Raw genomic sequence first — 21,064 nt, 5'->3', positions numbered from 1 at the left:
ATTGTTACGAGTGGTTACACCTCCGGTGGGCATTTTGAAATATTTGTCTAGTGTATTCATATACCCTGATATATCGAGTGCTAGAGATGTACTCACGCCAGTAACGTTCGCTTCGAATTCTTCTTCCAACAGAAAATATCACTTCTCCAATGTACCATGCACAGAATTTGCTACTACAAATGCTCCAAACATTCGTTGATATGTTCACAATAACTTATAGTCCGGTAGACACACACAAACTCGTTAACTTGGCCGGCCGGTCGCACCTCTCACTCAGCGTGTCCACCCATGAACGGCGCCATTTTTGGAATCCACAAATCAAATAATTATCGGTATATTAATCGCTGGATTTATTCTAATAATTTTACCGAAGCCCCAATGACATTGTTGCCTTGGATTGATAAGAAATATTTTGACATTATAAATCATGTCATTATATGCAAACAGGCCTGTAGAAAGTCAGGTTCATAGAAAACGGGAAGGGGGGGGGGTGAAGTGGAACCAGGTCGAATAATGACGAATGCACCTCAAATTGTACACATTGAATTATTAAAAAATGGAATTGAAGGTTATATGAAGAATATTAACTGATGACACCAGTGACAATTGATTTTAAATTAAACTATAGGTTTACTCGCATACCAGTTTTTTCTGCCTGAATGATCATATTCAGAATTTATTTTCAATGAAAATAACTGTATATGTTTGAGTTAACAATGGCACAGGTGCATTGGTTCAGGACACCCCACCCCACCCACCCGAATAGCCTACACGAGTTTATTTTTATTGGAAATCTCTCTAATGCATGTCACAATGTCTTGCATGGCCCTAAAGTCCAAAATAACTCAAAATAAGCCTTTCTAATGAATACCCTTAATATCCGGTATTTATAAAAAGGGCTCATTTTGGACTTATGGGGCATGCAAGACATTGATGATATGCATTAAAGAGATGTTCAACAAACATACTTATAACTCAACTCATGTAGCTGAACTGTAGCACCTGTGAACCAAAAATTATAATGCAATTACCGGTATATTGATTATCGTGTGTTTAACCAGACCAGTAGCCGGCCAGCAATTTCAAAAAGGGGGAGTAACTGTGAACAAACCACCCATTTAAGTGTTTGACCAAATATCCACAGGGACCTGAAGTATCGACACTACTACCAACACCCAACACCCCTCCTTCATTCTGATTTTTTTGCGGCGATAATTTCTCCGAGATGTGTGGATTCCTTGTCTATCCCATCCCAATTTCGATTTATATAATCGTTTCACGCGTTTTGTAAGCTTTAGAGATTGGTCTTTTACTGTTATGATAAAATGTTTATACTATTATACCGGTAGAAGGCCAATCTCTAAAGCTTGCAAAAAGCGTAAAACGATTATGTAAATCGAAATAGGGAATGGAATTAACAAGGGATCCACACATTTTGGAGGAATTATCGCCGGCAAAAAATCAGAAAAGGGGATGGGTGGGTGTTGAGTATCGATACTTCAGGTGTCTGTGCAAAAATTGTCCCAACCCCGGTAAATCTTAACCTCTCAACTTCATGCTCTATGTGACAGATTTAAGGCTAGGGGGTAAAGATATTTTCAAGGTCATGGTTAAACGCCTAGGACACCATGAAATATATAAATGATCATTGTATATCATGGTTTTAAGATCTATTTTGACTTTATGAAAGTTGTGGAGTAACTGAACAAAAAGAACCTCATTAAAAATAACTAGTATGCTTGTTTCTAAAGTGATGGTCTTCTGCGTGCGTACTCCTACTGCTTCTGGGAGGAGCATAGGTCAATGACAATACCCCTCTACCTCGGAGGAGCATAGATTACTAACAATACCCCTCTTCCTCGGAGGAGCATAGGTCACTGACAATACCCCTCTACCTCGGAGGAGTTTAGTTCACTGACAATACCCCTCTACCTCGGAGGAGCTTAGTTCACTGACAATACCCCTTGTTTTTGCTGGGAATCAGTCATTTTAATTAACGATGAGTTACAGGGAATCCCTAAAATATATCGATTTACATTTATATAGTTGAGGTAAATAATTATACAAAGAAAGCAGCATTTTGAAAGATATTACTGCTTTTATAGGTAACCAATGTAATTAATAGAGAGCACCCTTTGAACTGTCAATTTTTTCAGTTTCAGAACAAGCTTGGTACATGTACATGTTTTGAATTCTTTGCATTTTACTAATTTCTTACTGTGCTATTCCAAATAAAACTGTACTACAGTAATACAAATGCGAAATGACAAGTGATAGAACCAGTATACATGTAGTATACATTAAGTATACATGTAGTATATTTAATAGAATAATATAATATGATAGAAAAGAAATTACGCGGGTTACGTCGAAAATTTGAGTTTTAAATAATAAACAGTGTCGTGGCCTTCTTCGTGCTTATATATATATAACATTATATATATATATATATACATTGTATACCCTTGCTATATGCAAACACTGCGCAAAATAAGACGGCCCAAACTTGAAAACTGTGAGAGAGGTAAGACAGACAAACCTTTCATACCCTCCCACACAAAATAAATTTCAAATTAAAAGGCTATTATAACTCCTTCACGAGAAATCGAAATGAATCAGAAATGCAACATGGTCTAAATTGACAAACAAAGAAGGTACAGAACAAGTTTCAGCTTGATATGCAACAGAGAAATGAAAATAGAAAACCCGGATGGACAGGCTACTGACAAATAAATTGATGTTACAGGGGTTTCAACAGTTTAGTTTAAAAATCAGCATTTCGCAAATTCTATTAGAAGATATAGGTGTCACGGCGGGTGTGACCGGTAAACTGGGGATGCTTCCAGTGGTCCGTATTTGCCATACTCTTAATTGCATATTCTTCACAGGAATTATGAGATTAATCACTGTTTGTTATCTTCACTGGTTCATGAATGCCCACTTCCGCCCCCCCCCCCCCCTTGGTTTAACTCGCAACCTGCGGAACCGAAACTACTAACAACACGCTAGATCATTTAGGCAATTCTACATTTACTTTCGATCCGATGGAATTCTGACCACGCTGTCATATGCACCACGATCAAGATAATAAAAGGTACTCACTGCATTTGAAACATTTATAAAGTACAGATATTGCAATGAAATCTTAAATAAGCATAACTGCCCTAAACGAAGAAATAGTTAATGGTTAAATGAAGAAATAGTTAATATAAAACACAGAGAAAATCAATACACATATTATACAGATAACTTGATGTTTTCTAAAATAACAATTACATTTTTGCACACAAAACGTGACTGATATTTATAAAATCTCATAAACAAAGACATGCTATATACAATACAATTTATTTCCAATTTGAATTGTAATTTCAAACTGCGGTTCAGACCATCTAGTATGTTTGCAATCTAAACAATGTCTGCTTATGAATCATCTGGCAGCAGGGTTACAGAGGAGAACCTTTTTGATTTTAAAGATTAAAGACATCGTCTTCATAATTTTCAATTTATTACTTTCGTACAAGGCTCATAAAGGTATCCATTTGAGACGGAGGGCAACATAACTGACCTAAGTGTTAATTTTTGTTACCTAATGAAGTCAAACTGTCTCTCAGAATGGCATGTCAAACGAAATGAACTACCTATGAGGAAAATGAAACATGACAGTATTTTAATAATTTGTACTCATTAAATCTCTAATTATAGGAGGACACCAAAACAGAAAAACCTCAAATTATGTTTGAAAAAAAGTAGTTTAATTCAGTAAAATAAACAAAAAATGCAAAGTTTGTATTTCAGAAAACTGGTGTGAAAAGGTATTTTTATTCTATTTTTGAGAAGAATGGGTTAAATTTACATAAGCATTATCTTATTATAAGTGAAACAGGATATATATATATATATATATATATATAAAAGCACAAAAACCCAACAACACCCTACTTTCTTAAAGTGTCGGATCTGAGAAGATACAAGGCCAGTAAAGAAATTTATAAAAGCACTGAAAAGGCCACGACACTGTGTCGTGGCCTTTTCAGTGCTTATATATATATATATATATATATATATATATATATATATATATATATATATATATATATATAACACATATATTAACACTTAGGTCAGTTATATATATATATATATATAGTTTGTAAAAAGAATTCAGTATATGATACAGTGAAACATAAAACTCGAATAACATTTAACTGTTAGCGCTTTCGGCTTTAATGCCTCTTCATGTGTGTGTGTGTGTGTGTGTGTGTGTGGTATTTTTCATTGATACATTTTACTGTAAATATATTATTTAATCTTTTGAGTTGTTGCTATTGATTTTTGCTGGTGATAGAATACAGAATTATTTCTAGCAGAAAGTTCCGTTTGAATGGGTATGAAATAGTATAAAAGGCGACGAATAATAGAGAGAAGTGCAATATACTAGCTTAATATCAATTAAATTGAATGATTAGACATGCCCACTAATTGAAAACAAACGAGTGTTGTTATACTGAACTGCCATATCTTACACTGAAGGACATGCAGGTAGATTATATTATACCAAAACGCACTTGATTTTAAGGAGAACACATCGAAGTTTCTGCAAGTGTTAAAAACCAATTATTAGAGACTAAATTAATATTCACGTGTTTAAAGCATGAAGATACTTGTCAGTGTAGAAGTATTAACAATCTGCTATTGGAAACAATCTTCTCTACGATAACACCGTTTTAAAATTAAATGGTTTTAGTTGATACTCTCAGATCCATACACCAATATACAGGATCTGCATCATCCTACACGGAATATATTTGGTCCTGGTATATTGAAGAAAGAATTATAAATGCCAGAGAAAGATACAAATTAAACGGATTTGATTTTTACATTCTACAAACACGAGCGATTAAGTTTGTAGGGGATGGTAATCATATAGAATTAAAATGTTTGCTCTATAAATTTTGGAAGTGTTTTTAGAACTACAAATATCATACACATACAATATACAAGAGACATTATTTGTCGAAATGCGCATCTGGTGCATCAAAATTGGTACCATATAAGTTTTACACATTAACCGGTCTCACGGGAGATTGGGAGTTTGAACCCTGTCTGTTAGTGCTATAGTTTCGTCAAAGCTACATGAAAGGCTAAGACAACGAACAGTGATCGATCTCACAAATCCCACAAACAATACAAAATAGAGAGCTGGGCAAACACGGACCCCTGGATATACCGGAGGTGGGATCAGGTGCCTAGGAGGAGTAAGCACCCCCGTCGACCGTCCACACCCGCCATCTTGATGGTAAACAGAGTTCTCCGTAGTCAAAATTAGTGCGCCAAGAACGGCCTCACAATACACTGTACATAAATTATTATGTCCCCATTCACAAAATCAGTTTGCTTCATGCATCAATGACGGGTTTAATATTGAACAGTTAAGAATTGCTTAAAAATAATAAGATAAAGGCATAATCTTGGAAATTAAATGATATTTTATGTAAATGTGTTGTTAAATTTGATCGGGATCAAACGGTAAACTATAATTCAAAATAATGCCTAAAATAATGAAAACAAACACAATATATTCCAGATATATATTTATAAGGTTAAATTACAGTAAGAACACATGCGAACAGCAGTTAAATTGCTTTGAATTATGACATTTTACCAGCGTACTCTAACGTACCTTTAACCTACTCTGTTTAGTAGCACGGAGAAATGCATGCCGATATTGTACACTTTCACCTTAGTTGCCAATATTGATAAATTCTCGTCTATTTTAAAGTATTTTGAGTGAAAAGGGATATAATTTTTAAAACAACTACATACTTTAGCTATATAATAAAAGGGTCATTGAACTTATATTGGTGAATTTTAACAGCCAGCTCGTGCCAATATTCACCAATATAAGTTCAATAACCCTATAATATTGGCAAACTAGATTGTTACAATGACCATAGAATTTGCGAAATGCTGGCTTCAAACGAGACTGTTGGAACTCCAGCACCATCAACTTGTTTGTCAGTAGCCTACTTCGATTTAAATGCAGGTGATAATGGAATATTGCTATATAAATATGGGAAATTGACGAAGGAGAAGCTGCGATCATCCCGTTTATCATAAAGTTGAGTTGTTAGTTTGCCGTTAATATCTACTTTCAATAAAATATCTAAGTATGAAGCAGACGTGGACGACTCTGTGTTGTCTTTTATTCCGATTTCACAGGGATATATCGAATCGATATATGAATGATTGATTTAAGGAATGACTTTAATTCTGGAGCAAGTTATACGAGTATAACCTGGTTTGGGTCAGTTTACGCTTTATAATCCGCGAAGCGGATTATAAAAAAGCATAAACTGACCCAAACCAGGTTATACTCGTATAACTTGCCCCAGAATTAAAGTCATTCCTTATAATTTAATGCAAGAGACAAAGATGCTAACCTTCGTTTATCAAAAGGTACATACACTCGGAAAAATACAAGTCAACCAAGCCGCGCAATGATTTACTTAGCAACAGCGACACGAAGCGTCTAGATCTAGCTGCGAAGCCAAAGGTCGCCATCTTTAATCTTAGTTCTACGGAGCCTAGCCATTTATCAAAATATTGTATCGAAAGTGAAGTTTATCATGATAGAAAATATGTGTAGACTATCCATGTAATGAGTATTTCGCTGCCCTTTAGAGATAGAGATCGACTTTGAAGTCGCTCATCTCCGACAGATTGAGAAAATACGGGAAATTGCATTGTTTAGGCCTACCCAAAATAAATCTTCAAATATCAGAAAATGCAATGATTTATGGCTTTCAACTCTGTGAAAACTTCTACTAAATGAAAACTTACCCTTGTATGCAATGTTGTCGCTAATAGTAAATCCGACACAAGAAAATATGTAAGCAAGTAACAAATAGCATCCACATGTCAATGTGTCTGACGTCATGTGATAAAATGTGACGTATGAATTTTTGCTTGCTTTGTTGAGAATGAAACAACGCACCCCCTTCTTTTCCCCAGTGAGAAATGTATTTCAAAATGAACAGGGTAATGCTTACTTGGAAACTCATTAATTCGAATATAATATATTTGTTTTAATCTATCAATAGTATTATTCGACCATACATACAGAGAAAGTGATTTGCGTACAAGTAGGCCTAGATGCTAATATTGACAACGAGAAAACTACATGTGTATCAAACCGAAGTATCTTATTGTGCACGTTGACTTTCTATTCCATAGAAGTTTAGAGAGAGAGAGAAAAATAGTTCCGACATCTGGTTGTCAAGGGGGTGTGTCCCCATACCAAACCAGCTGACCAAACCAGGTTATACAAAAATAACCTGTGTTCCTCAATTGGAATTTGACCAATCAGAGACAAGGATACAATAAGAATTAAATTATTGAATATTGTTTAACGTCTCTCTCAATAATATTTCACTCATATGGAGACGTCACCACTGCCGTGAAGGGCTGCAAAATTTAGGCCTTTGCTCGGCACTTATGGCCATTCAGCAGGGAGGGATCTTTATCGTGCCACATCTGCTGTGACACAGGACCTCGGTTTTTGCGGTCTCATCCGAAGGACCGCCCCATTTAGTCGCCTCTTACGACAAGCAAGGGGTACTGAGGCCCTATTCTAACCCGGATCCCCACAGGATCATATGAATGAAAATTAGCATAGTTAATAGATAAAACGTCGTCTACATATGTAATTGTCGCATTGAAGGACACAGCAAGAGAATGTTTCTTCTCACATAGAAGTATTTAAATGAATTCTGCTTCATATGAATGTAAAAACATGTCATCTAACAAAGGAGCACAATTCGTGTCCATGGGAATTCCAATTCAACTCACCGCCGCAGTGTCCTATAGAGGTTAGAGTGTTCGCCACGCATGCGGAAGGCCGGGGTTCGAATCCCGGCCGCGACAGACCCAAGTCGTTGAAATAGGTAGTGACAGTTCCATCGCCAAGCGCTCGGCATCAGGTGTGAATGTCACGGGTCCTCGGAGATGACCTTAAAAACGGATATCCCGTGTCACAGTTGGTAAAAAACCCTCGCTTCTCAATGACCGTAAGCGTCGAGTAAAGGCCTAAATTTGAAGCCTTCACCGGTCTTGGTGACGTCTCCATATGAGTGAAAAATTCTCAAGAGAGACGTTAAACAAGATACAATCAATTAATCAACCAATTCAACAGACTGTTGGAAGACCTGATGACCAAAGACTTCGAAGATATTATCAATGAGGAACTCCAGCATATTTTCAATTTTAACTTCAGAGTACTTGTGCGTGGAATCAGAGTGGTGCACAGGGGCTCGTCACGAAATATTTGTCTGATTAAAGTTTGACATCGTCTGTTCTATATTTACACAAGAGAGGAATCCAGAATCCCAAAAATCGCTACCTCAAATTTTCATTCGTCTCTTTTTTATATTTCCAGGACGTCAAATCTAACACGCCCGGTCTCTATCGATCGAGGAAAGATCATAGTTTGTAAAAATACCTAATATCTGTTTACACCGGCAATAAACACGAAGAAGCAATGCACTTTCTGTCGTTTTTAAACCACATGAACTTTTCCTCAATCACCCAAAATAGAAGACGCGTTCTCATTGGTCAATTCAATGCGCTCTTCAATTTCAGTCAAGTTAACTCGTACGTCGTGTGCGAGAGTAGTTTAGGCGGGCGTTTTAAATATAGAGAAGACGATAATGTCAGAGATCGAGATGGAAAACACATGGGTTTCGTGGTAAGTAAGATTTGAAACTTTAATAAGTATTAGAATTATTTAAATGAAGCATGCAAATATGAATCAAACTTCTATGTGTCACATAACAGGCATACAGTATGTGTTTTTGTTTTTCCTTTTTTTTCATAGAGAAGGTGGGGGTAACAAAAATGAAAAAGAAAACAGGGACTACTTTTTACATCAAACCCGAACTTAAACAAGAGGCCTACAGGCCTTACTTATCACCTAAGTATCCTAGCCCATACATAGACCATGCATTTAGTTTTTCTCACACATGAAGATTTTCTAAGATTTGATACATTTTCACTAGGCTAGAGAGCCACGTTGGCCCACCCTAGAGACTGAACCCTTGACCAATTAGGGGACATGGATTTCATAATTTTGTTAGAGGGTTTCATGGACATCATAACCATGCGTTTGGTTTTTCTCTCATTGAGGAGTGAATAACAAGATGTATCAAAATTTGGCATTTTTTTCAATTGGACCTACCCATGAGGCTCTGAGGGAGCTATGACAATGAATTTAACAATTTACATTCCACTTATCTTAAAGAAGCTTTACACCAAAAATGGAAACAATTGGCCTTGCAGTTTTTAAGAAATTAAAAATGTTAAATTGGTAATGGACGACGCATGACGGTGGACGAAGAATGATAACCTAGGTGACCTAAAAAAAATCAAAGTGTGAAGAAGGGGCTCAATGGGTATATTAAAAAATTAGTTTGAGCAGTTTGTAAGGAAAATATGCATACCATGAAAAGTACCCTCCTCCCCACAATATACTATGTACCTGCTTTGCAAAGTTTCTCAGCACCCACTGTCAGTTCTAAATGGTGATAATTACAAATCCAGTTTCTTACATTCTGGACAAAACCATTCCTCATTTTGTAGTTCAGGATCATCTTGATCAATATAAAGGCAGTTAAAATGATGCCATGTATCACATGACTCACAGCATACAGCATCAGATATACAATCTCTCTCACAAATACCACATGGCCACTTAACACTTTTAAATTTTTTAGCAATATATTTTCCATTTGATGAACAAATCCTCTTCGGACGTTTCTGTCCAGATTTATTTGACCTTGATCGAGGTGTAACCATGGTAATGGTCTGTTCTGAATATTGCAAATTTTCACTTGGTTGCGCGTTAGACTTGGTATTCGCATCACCCACTGATGATGTTGATTTAGATGAAGAGATCTTTTTCCTTCCCTTTTGTCCTGGTTTGTCTGCACTTGCTGAAGTTGATGGTTGGGTATCCACAGCAACTTGTTCCTTCGATTGTGTACAAGTGATGCTATAGCTGGTACTTCCAGTTTCTTTATGGGCATCTGATGAAGTTGTACTTGGAGATGCCTCAAGGGCACTTGGATTCATCATTTCATCACAACTCAGAATAGTGTCCCTTAAAATGTCTGACAATGCAGTTTTTGTTTTCAACTGAGAACTTTGAATGTCATATGCCTTGCATAACAAAATTAATTCCTTTTTCTGTAATTGACTTCCAAGAGTGAATGAACTACTACTTTCCAACAAACTTTGAAGGTAATGATGGGTAGAAATTTTTCCAGCAGATTTATCGACAACGCACTTCTGAAAGGTTAATTTACCTGATGACTCTGATTTCTTCTTTTTTTGCAGAACTTTTTTTTCGGTGTGCTTGTTCTTTTTCAGCTGTAAAACGTTGATTGCACTCCCGCATGAACTGATTAGAAGACATTCTCAGATATTTTGAAAAAAACCTCATTGAAGATAGATGATACTATGTTAAATTTTTCATACACATCAGTGAACAAACTCCTCCATTTCTCCTGAATGTACTCTGACTCATTTATCTCAGCTGAGATAAAGGCATAAATGTTAGTTGTGTATAGGTTCAGGTTTTGAATTGTCTCAAGATCTCTTATTTTCTTATCCAGTTCAATGAAGAATTCAAAACAGTCATCAGTCACATTAGTCAGTCCATGACGTACATTTTGTTTCCTCTGAATTTCCATCAGAGAAGAAATTTCTGCTGTATTTTCTATGATTTCCTCTTCTGTAACAACCAATTCCTCTAAGCATTGTATTTCAGTGTCAGTTAAGTTTACCTTTTCTCTATTATTCTGTTTGTACAAATTCCTTTTCACAAATTTTTTCTTTCTGTTTTTCAACGATCCTATGCACCATCCAGCTATGTATCTGATTTTGGCTCTCCCCGCATCCGAGGACTTGTAATGTTTTCCCTCTGGGATCACATTTCTATTCCTTTGAATAATTTCCTGGGTTCTTTCTTGTAATATCCTCTTCCTCAGCTCTTCCACAATGCTGTATGCAGCCCTGAAGTGTCTGCTAGAAATGTCAATTCTATCAAACAGTTTTCCTATAAGAATTTTATAAGAGTCTGTGCTGATGAACTGTGTCACTGCCTTTTGAAAATTTAAGATGTGATTAGTCCCTACAGATTCACTGTCCTCAGGTACAATGTTCTTAAATTCTTTGACCATCATATTCCACAAACCTTTACTAACATCAACAGTGGTTTCATTGTGTGCAAGTAGGTAATGAAGATCTTCATTTAGCTGCTCCTGATTCTGTGTTTCTGTTATAAGTTGCAAGATTTCATCATCGCCTTGTTCATCAAATGGGTCCGAATCGGATGATTCTAAGCTTGATAATTCACTCTCTCTTTAAACACATGCATTCACCTTGGTGTTTGAAATGTCAGGAATTTCAGGGCATTTTTGCTTACAGCACTCTGCACCAGGTACAAGTGGCTTACTCTCAGAGGAAAAAAATGTATCTATACAGTCTGGTTGCTTTCTCATATGACATTTTCCATAATTGAACACACGCAACCCCTCCACAGACACTGCTCTTCCAATGGCAACTCCCAATTGTCCAGGAAAATTCATGTTTCTGCAATCCACTTCTACATGCTGTAGTGTCATTCCCTGAGCCTTGTGGACGGTGAAAGCATATGCCAGCTTTAGTGGAATTTGGTGTCTACTAGCAATTTCACGTCTTAAATTCCTATCATACACAGTGAATAGATGCTTCTTTAAAGTAACTGTGGCTGGCATAGATTCGAATAAAACAGTTATTGTTTCCTTTGTAAATCCTTTCACTATTCCTCGGCTGCCATTCACCAAATTATCTGCGAGATTAACCATCAAAACAACTTCGGCGTTCAACTTCAGAAACAAGGTAGAAAGAGCTTCACATGACCGCAGTTGTTTTGTATCTCCATCATCTTCACTTCTAAATTCCACCATTTCTCCTGTAAATGTTGTAAAGAAGTAAGAGTTAACTCGGTTGTGTAGAATAAGATGTCACAATAAAAATATGTTATCAATTTTTTTAATAAATCTGCATGTATATATATATAATAATAATAATAGCAATACTCATTTGATTTCATTCTGATAAATGATTATAGTAAATTAAAATAAGTTATTTAACTCTCAGATTTAGAAACAAGAGACCCATGGGCCACATCGGTCACCTGAGTCACCTTGGCCCATATCTGAAGACTTTCCATATATATTTGCATGTAAAACCTTAGTCCTTATTATGGCCCCAACTACCCCTGGAAGCCACGATTTTTGCAAACTTGAATCTACACTACGTCAGAAAGCTTTCATGTAAATGTGAACTTCTTTGGCCCAATGGTTCTTGAGAAGAAGATTTTTAAAGATTTTCTCTATATTTGTATGTAAAACTTTGACCCCACCCCCACTCATTTTTAAATGATCCCACCCTATTTTTGCATTTTTGTGATTATCTTCCCTTTGAAAGGGACATGGCCCTTCATTTGAACAAATTTGAAAGCCCTTCACCCAAGGATGCTTTAGGCCAAGTTTGGCTGAAATTGGCCCAGTATTTCTGAAGAAGAAGATAAAATTGTGAAAAGTTTACAACGACAACAGACAACGGACAAATTTTGATCAGAAAAGCTCACTTGAACCTTCGGTTCAGGTGAGCTAAAAACAAGACCAAATTTTAACCTGACAGATGTTAACTGTTGTATGACCATGTTTCAAAATTTAATTCTAGGTTAATAAGCAATCTGAAGGAAAGTTCTAATGGCAGTGTCCTGAGGTCATCGGAAATATTAGAGAAATATAGAAGTTCCCACAACACTGATATAGACAAAGTAAAATTGGGTCGCCTCATCAAAAGACTTTTTCCAAACACTATAACAAGCCACCCCAGAAACAAACTTACTGGAAAGCAAGAGAAAGCATATGTAAATGTGGAATTTCAAGACAAGTCCTTTGAGGGAACTCCATGTGATATGAGAAATATATCCCAGTACCTACCACCATCATGCCATGTACAGTCACACCTACAAAACTGGGCTTCTGTTACCATTCCAACCAAATTTGTTATAAATGGGAATGTTTTGTTTAAAAGAATAACATTTAAGGATTCCACTTGGAATTTATCAATCAGAGGGAAAGAAATATCCCTGAAAGATGTAGGAGTAGATAATTCATTTGACCATACAGTTGAGTGCTTAAGGAGAATAATGGACATTGTGGACAAAATTGATGTTTGCACTGGAATAACAATAACAGATATGGATTACTTATATATAGATATGAACAAAAAGTCTGTAGTGAAGGAATTTGTAAGTGTTTCTGGTGATGAGAATTCTTCAGTGACAAAAATGAGAATGACTTATTGTGAACAAGCCCTAAAATGGGGAAGTGCTTCAGGGGCATGTCAAACATGTCAGACAAAAATAAGAATCAATATGGAAATAAGAATCAATATGGAACTTCAGAACATTACAAATGAAGAGGGGATGCTGATGATGATGATAGTGATGATGAAAATTCAATATCTTTGAATGAATCAGATCACAAAGACATCTCAGAAATATTTGAAAGTATATTTCCTGGGGCATCTGCTGAAATGAAGACGTTAATGCAAAGCCAGGCAAAAGCATTGAACTATAAAAACAGGAAATCAATTAAATGGGACAAACGAATTCTGAGCTTGTGTCTATCCCTGTGAATAAGAAGCCCTGGGAATTACCAACTACTACGTGAAAGTAATGTTTTAATTTTACCATCAGGACGGCAACTGAGAAAATATAAGAATCAAATCCCACAGAAATCTGGCATCGATGATGAAGTACTCCATTGGATGTATACTGCTGCAAGAGAAGGGAATCTTGAGGAGCATGGATATTCTGGGGGTTTGGTTCACGATGAGACAAATATACAGGAGGGTCTGGTGCTCAGCATGAAGGGAGGATACCCTAACCTCATAGGGTGGGTAGACACAGGGGAGGAAAATAGGCATGCTAACATTTTAAAGACAAATGCAATGCAGGTAAAACTAGCAACCCATGTTTTGCAAATCGTTTTCCTTGGGTACACAGGATTCCGATTTCCTGTATGCCATTTTCCCACTACAGGCGTTAATGCATCTGAGCTCCATACAATTCTATGGTCCGTTATGATTTCATGTTGACTTTATCATTCAGGATGGAGGGCAAGAAAATCGAAAGTTTGCCAAATCCAACTTTAGTGGAGATCCCCTGGAAAAGAAATATGTAAGTCCAAATTTAGTTGATCCCAGCGTAGAGGTGGCCCATGTCCAGGACTTCTCACACAATATGAAGAAGATTAGAAACAGTATTCTCACCAGTGGACACAAGCAAAACTGTAAACGACTCATACAGAAAGATGGTCATGACATAGTATGGGACCACTGGAAGGCAGCTGTTCGGTGGGATAGAGATGTAAATACTCGCCCAATATGTCACAAAATTACTGATGCTCATCTTAACCCCAACAGTGCAGAAAAAATGCGCAACCATTTAACCGAAGACATGTTAAATGAAGATTTTCTTCATTTAATGGAATGCTATCAAGCTAGTCAAAATGATGGGGCATACCTTAATTCAACAGTTCAGCTCCTTAAGCAGACATCGAAAATAATCAAAGTATTCAGGGATAACCGTCCTATGACATCATTGTCGGATCAACGACTGGGCATTCTCAAATCGGCTTTCGATTGGTTTCAGGAATGGAAGCAAGAAATATCTACATTTAAATCAACAGGAGTGAATACGTCCAAAATGATGATTTCTTATAAATGTTTAGAGGACACTGAGAGTATGCTCCTTACTTTGAAAGAAATTTGTAGGATTCATCTGAAAAAATATCCACATGGATATGTTGTACCCTCTCGAATTAATTCAGACATTGTTGAAAATCACTTCTGTCAGCAAAGAGGAATGTACAACGGGTGTACTTCACATCCAACCTATAGTAATTATTGTAGCACTGTAAATTCTGTTATCTTGAGTCAATCTCTGAAATCAAGAGGTCGTAAATCCAATGCTGGACTACATTCAGCATCCTGCTATAACATTAGTGCCAATGTCAGTATGAACCAATTTCCAGCCAAGAAGTTTAAAGTTCTAAAGGAAATGTGCTGATTTGTAAGTACATTTTTATTTCCCTTTGAAATGGTCTAGTACCTTTACTACTAGTCACTGCCCGATTGAGAACATTATTATTTGACAAATTTTACCCTAAGCACCATTGAACTCTGTCAGTTTTCAAACTGACAGCATGTTTCAGAATACAATAGTATGTATACATGTCAAAGGGGCACTTGAATGAACCCCAGTAATCAGACTACTACATGTACATGTGTCATGTTTTGTGACCTGTTTTGATACTCTTACAAGGCAGAAATTATTTGCTTGTTGCCATTCAGCTGATATTTGTGTGTTTTAGATTACTTAACATGCTTAAGGTGAGTAATGATTATGTACAGTTGGAATTGGAGTAAAGAATTTGCTAAATTGTTACAATACATGTCTGTGTTTTCTCCTTTGAAATCATTTAAATATATATCTATTACCCAGGTCACCCTGTATACATATAAATAAAGTTCTGCAAATGAAAACAAATTCTTAAAGTGAAAATAGTTACTAAAGTACCATTGATTGAATGTTTTATCAGCAAATCTTGTCCATCTTCCTAGTTCATCTGAAATAAATATCTTAAAATAAATGTAAATTGAACAAACAATTGAAAAAAACCAATGTTTAGTAAAATTGGGTGAATTAGTTTCTATGGTAGCAGAAAACTGCATAACAAATAAACTTGGGTAGCATCTATACTTAAGCACTATATGGCTACTATAACCATGGTTGTATAAACTTGTGACGGTACAAGTATGTATCACTACATGTATATTCAATATTGAATAACAATGATTTTGTAGTTCTCCAGTGTTGGACTAATCTTTCTTCCCATATAGATATATTTATAACTCAATATACAAATGCTTCCCATTGAAACTACACTACAGTAAATCAAATTTTAAAAAATAGAATGGAACAGAACAACTTCCATTGAAGCATCATGCTCAATTTTATACCATTCAATGACAGCAGGTTTTCCGAATTGCACTTTTCAACATCATAATTCAATGAGAACAACTTGACAGGGTGTACACCATCTGGCCAAGGTTGCTGAAGCAATTTCATGAATTTAGACGTATTTTCAGAAGGCTTTCCCCTACTGAGTTCGTGTATGGCACGTATTAGATGTTCTGAAAGTAATTTGTAATCATATTTAAAAAAATATACAAAAGTATTGTTTTTGTAACTTTATCTTTTGTAATCATTCTATAATTCAAGTTGTTTCAAGAGATTAAGAAAAATTCATACTAGTAAGATACCATTCATATATATATATATATATATATATATATATATATATATATATATATATATATATATATATATAAGTATTAACATATTACAATGTGTGTGAGTGGATCCAGTAGGGCCAGGGAGGGGCAAAAGATGGTGAATCACAAATCTCTCTGACTAATTCTTCGAGACCCCAATTCCCATATGGAATGAAACAACATCCATGGGCTATCCCAGTCAGTGTCTTTTAAGTATTAAGGAAGCTTTGGGCAGGCTTTCAAGCGGGCCCTTATTTACCTTATTTTTCTACAACAGCCCTTATTTTAGCTTTAGAATCATAAAAACACCCTATTTTTTTGTTGAAATTCCTACATTTTCAAATTTTGAAAGTTTAAATAAATTTGACATAAAGTAAGTGTTGGAATTTATTAAATTTAGTCTTAGTATACTTTCAGAAAATGAATATGTTGATTAAATGTACATCTCAGAAGACATCTTGATGGTTATCAGCTATATTCAGCATTGATTGTGAGCCATGGGAGTCCACCTGAATCATATCATGGTTTGTGCTGAATACCGAATATGGCTGTTGATGACCACTGGTATGATCTTCTGAGTGGGTAATTAGTTTTTGTATTATTGCTCTTGCAAATGGTGAGTAAAACATTATTTCTTTCCTATTGATTTGTAAATTTAACCCTTATTTTTGTCTAAAAAGCCCTTAAAAGGCCCTTATAATTTGATAATTTTGCCCTAAAAATGGCCCTTATATTTTGCAAAATGTCACTTGAAAGCCTGGTTGGGTGACATTGTATATTACAATATCCCTATCTTACAGAGTACTTTTAATCGTCTGAAATTGCTTGCTCTAGACCCCTAGGGTTTTTTCCTCTGGATTCACCCATAATATTTACAAATACATGACATGTAACATGTGCATATGTGATATACCTTCTGACTGTCTAAAGACCTGGGTCAGGACAAAGTGATGTGGAATCAGGTCTCTAAAGTGTTCATGTGTAATTACTATTTCTCCTGGGTCGTCATATCTGACATTCGGCACTGGCTTTAGCTGGTTGAAATCCCCGGAGAGGATGATTTGAGCACCTCCGAAAGGAAAGGAGTTTCCTCTTACCTTTCGTAGAACATACCCAATTTGTGAAAAAGTTTTAAGAGAAATCATTGAAATTTCATCTATAAAGATACAGTCAACTTTCTGTAAGCGATCTTTTACATTGATTAATCTCTCCTCATGCAAAATCTTGTGGGATATTTCATCATTACTGTACCGTCCGTCTAATATCTCAGTGAATTTATGGATTGTTGTTCCATTAATATTATTCGCAGCGATCCCTGTAGACGCGGTGATTTGCACCGTCTTGGTAACTTTTAACTTTCCAGATAATTTCTTAATTAAAAATCTTTTCCCCGTGCCTGCAGCACCCGCGATCAAAACATTATGACCCGATAATACAGCATGTTCTATTTCCATGGCCATGTTGACAGTTTCCCGCGAAAACATTATCTCGTACGAGTTAACTTGATCGAAATTGAAGAGCGAATTGAATTGACCAACGAGAACGCGTCTTCTATTTTGGGTGATTGAGGAAAAGTTCCTGTGGTTTAAAAACGACAGAAAGTGCATTGCTTCTCCGTGTTTATTGCCGGTGCAAACAGATATTAGGTATTTTTACAAACTATGATCTTTCCTCGATCGATAGAGACCGGGCGTGTTAGATTTGACGTCCTGGAAATATAAAAAAGAGACGAATGAAAATTTGAGGTAGCGATTTTTGGGATTCTGGATTCCTCCCTTGTGTAAATATAGAATAGAGAGGGTCAATTCGTGACGAGCCCCTGTGAGTGGTGTTTAACAAAGTAATTTTTTGATGACTTATCATTAGATATGAATATTTCATTTTTGTTGAAGAAGCAACTGTATCATGTAACAGGTAAGCTAGATAACGAATTTTCCTTCGCCAAACGCTCGATCGGCATTCAGAAATGGAAGTCACATGTCTTTCGGAAATGACCTTTAAAATGGAGGTCACGTGTCATTTCAGTCGATATCACGTAACAAAATCCTCACTGCTATGGCCCTGAGCGTCATGCATGGGTCTGAATTTGTAGTACAGATGGCAATGTGTCAATATGAGTGAAACATTCTCAAAGGGATGCAAAACAAAACTTTATAGACCTCACTCAGTTACTAAACTAGAATTAGGTTGTTCTACATTTTATTTAATTTTTTTTATGTACATGTATGTATTAGTGGGCTATATTTAACATGGTCATATATTTATTTTCATGAATACATTGCCATGTATAATTAAAAGTCCCACGTATCCCCCCGATATAAACGTAAAAATTAGGGCAGAATTAAAATAAAAGTTTCCGAAATCGTTCAAAAGCTGTTCATCGCTCGCAATGTGTTCACTTTGCGTTTGCGTTTCGATTGACTTCAATAAAATGGCCAAGTTAAAGCTGACATGAATTCTTAGATACATTACGTACACATTTAAGTTTATCTGTTATATTTTGTTCAGATTGTCTGATTTACCTTACCAGTATATACCCCTAATGGGATTATTACAACTAAATGATTTTCTAGCTAGCATCGATCTGTGTATATGAAAGGTGAAGATAACGAACAGTGATCAATCTCATAACTCCTATAATGTAAAACTTATACGGTACCAATTTTGATGCACCAGATGCACATTTCGACAAATAATGTCTCTTCAGTGATGCTCAACCGAAATCTTTGAAATCCGAAATAACTATGAAGTTTTAGAGCTATATATAGCCAAAAACAGCGTGCCAAAAAAGTGGAGCCAAATTCGTCCAAGGATAAGAGCTATGCATGAGGGATACAAAATAATGCGATGGGCAAACATAGACCCCTGTACATACCAGAGATGGGATCAGGTGCCTAGTAGGAGTGAGCACCCGCTGTTGACCGGTCACACCCACCGTGAACCGTATGTCTCGATCTCGCAGGAAATGAAAAAAAAAATGAAATACCGTTTTAAAACATCACCCATTGCTTAGAACTACAAGAAACACCATCAATTAGTAAACCGATTCCGCTAATGATAAAGTTGATGTTTGAGGGGATTTAAAGTAAGCATTTTAAAGAATCTGTGGGTTTTTAACGCTTTATTCGCAAATGTCATTATGTCAAGTAACGCCTGACTTGTTTCATACCAATTGTTAGGCAGTTCTTTACATACTGATTTTGACTAAGGATTACTCGCTTTAGCTGTCTAAGATAGAGAGCTCACAGCCACTATGAGCAGTCAACAGGGGATGCGCTCTTCTACTAGGGACATAACGTCACGTCTGTTGTTTTAAGAGGTACGTGTTAGCGCTATTCTCAAATTTGTATTCTGTATAGGATATATGAGGTTGATCACTGTTCGTTATCGTCTCCCTTTACATGCAAACAATCTTATAGATATTTTCGTTTTATATTAAGTGGTAAAATATCTCTATTCTTTAACAAAAACTGATCGAACAAGTCCTACTTCATCGAAAGCAGACACAATGGGTAGTTCGAACAATTTTTTATGTTTGTTGGGAGGGACTATCCGTGAATTCATGATGGACTCCAACTGATAGTTTCCAAATTCATATTGTGGGAATGTGGTAGTAATTAGAAGGTTCGCTCAGGACCATTGCATGGCCGCGTACATTGATAAGGAAATGTGGTGAGCACGCTATTCTTGCAAGCTGGATGAGGTCTTTGGGGTCTCTCAAGCGATTCCCATACACCTGAGAGTGACTGTCACACGCCAGCAGGAACATTCAACTAAGGGCCTAAAGTTTTGCAGTTACACCGGAACCTGGGGACTAATCGTTGCAGTCCTAAGCTGCACGTAAATAGTATTTTCAGAAATGGTGTATGGTAAAGATTACTTGGTTAAAGGTCTTTAATATGCTGAGTTTTAACAGGTTGTATTAAATATCTATGATAAAAACAAGGATTAGTTTCTTCCACTTTTAGAACACAACGATTTTAAAATGCATATTTCGTCAAATTGTAGGGTTAAAAATGGGATAGGTGGGTATTAAATCCAGATTTGATGTTTATTTCTGTCAGCTTATGTCACCATTAATACTTCGAATTTCATAAGTAACTTAAAAATGACACTTGAGAAAAGGCATAATGAAAGCATGCGAGAAAACCTGGTTTTGATTATTTTTGTTTTAATCCTTTATATCTGATACAAATCTTTGTAATTCACTTTTTAAATATTCCAAATGCATGAGGTATATGATATAGATTGCAAGCTGATATTCAGAAAATGTAAAGCACACTTATGAATGCTGTAGAAGGAACAATCGATATTAATAGTCTGATTTCCCTCTATCTTCTTCACTCTCTTTCCAACAGCTGTAGTGTTTTAAGTACTGCTTTCATAATGAAAATCATTGTTTAATTTGTATAATTCAATATACAGATTAGAATAAAGTTTCCGTTGATAATTAACAATTTGAAATAAACCAAATGCTGTCTGACATGTTTTATACCAATTGAAGGCGTTCTTTACACACCGATTTGACTATGGATTATTCCGTTCACCCGATTGAGAAATACATGTAGGCCTCAGAGCGGGTGTGACCGGTCAACAGGGGACGCTTACT

General features: G+C 36.1%; 2 pseudogenes; one reads left to right on the top strand and one right to left on the bottom strand.

The window, feature by feature from the left end:
• Positions 1 to 9,585: 9,585 nt before the first annotated feature.
• Positions 9,586 to 12,005, bottom strand: LOC125676406 (uncharacterized; annotated as a pseudogene).
• Positions 12,006 to 12,016: 11 nt separating this feature from the next.
• LOC130048562 (uncharacterized) lies at positions 12,017 to 15,187 on the top strand (annotated as a pseudogene).
• Positions 15,188 to 21,064: the final 5,877 nt, after the last annotated feature.

The sequence above is a fragment of the Ostrea edulis genome, chromosome 1, assembly GCF_947568905.1.
Source record: "Ostrea edulis chromosome 1, xbOstEdul1.1, whole genome shotgun sequence".
NCBI lineage: Eukaryota > Metazoa > Mollusca > Bivalvia > Ostreida > Ostreidae > Ostrea > Ostrea edulis.
This window is presented reverse-complemented; position numbering and strand designations above follow the sequence as displayed.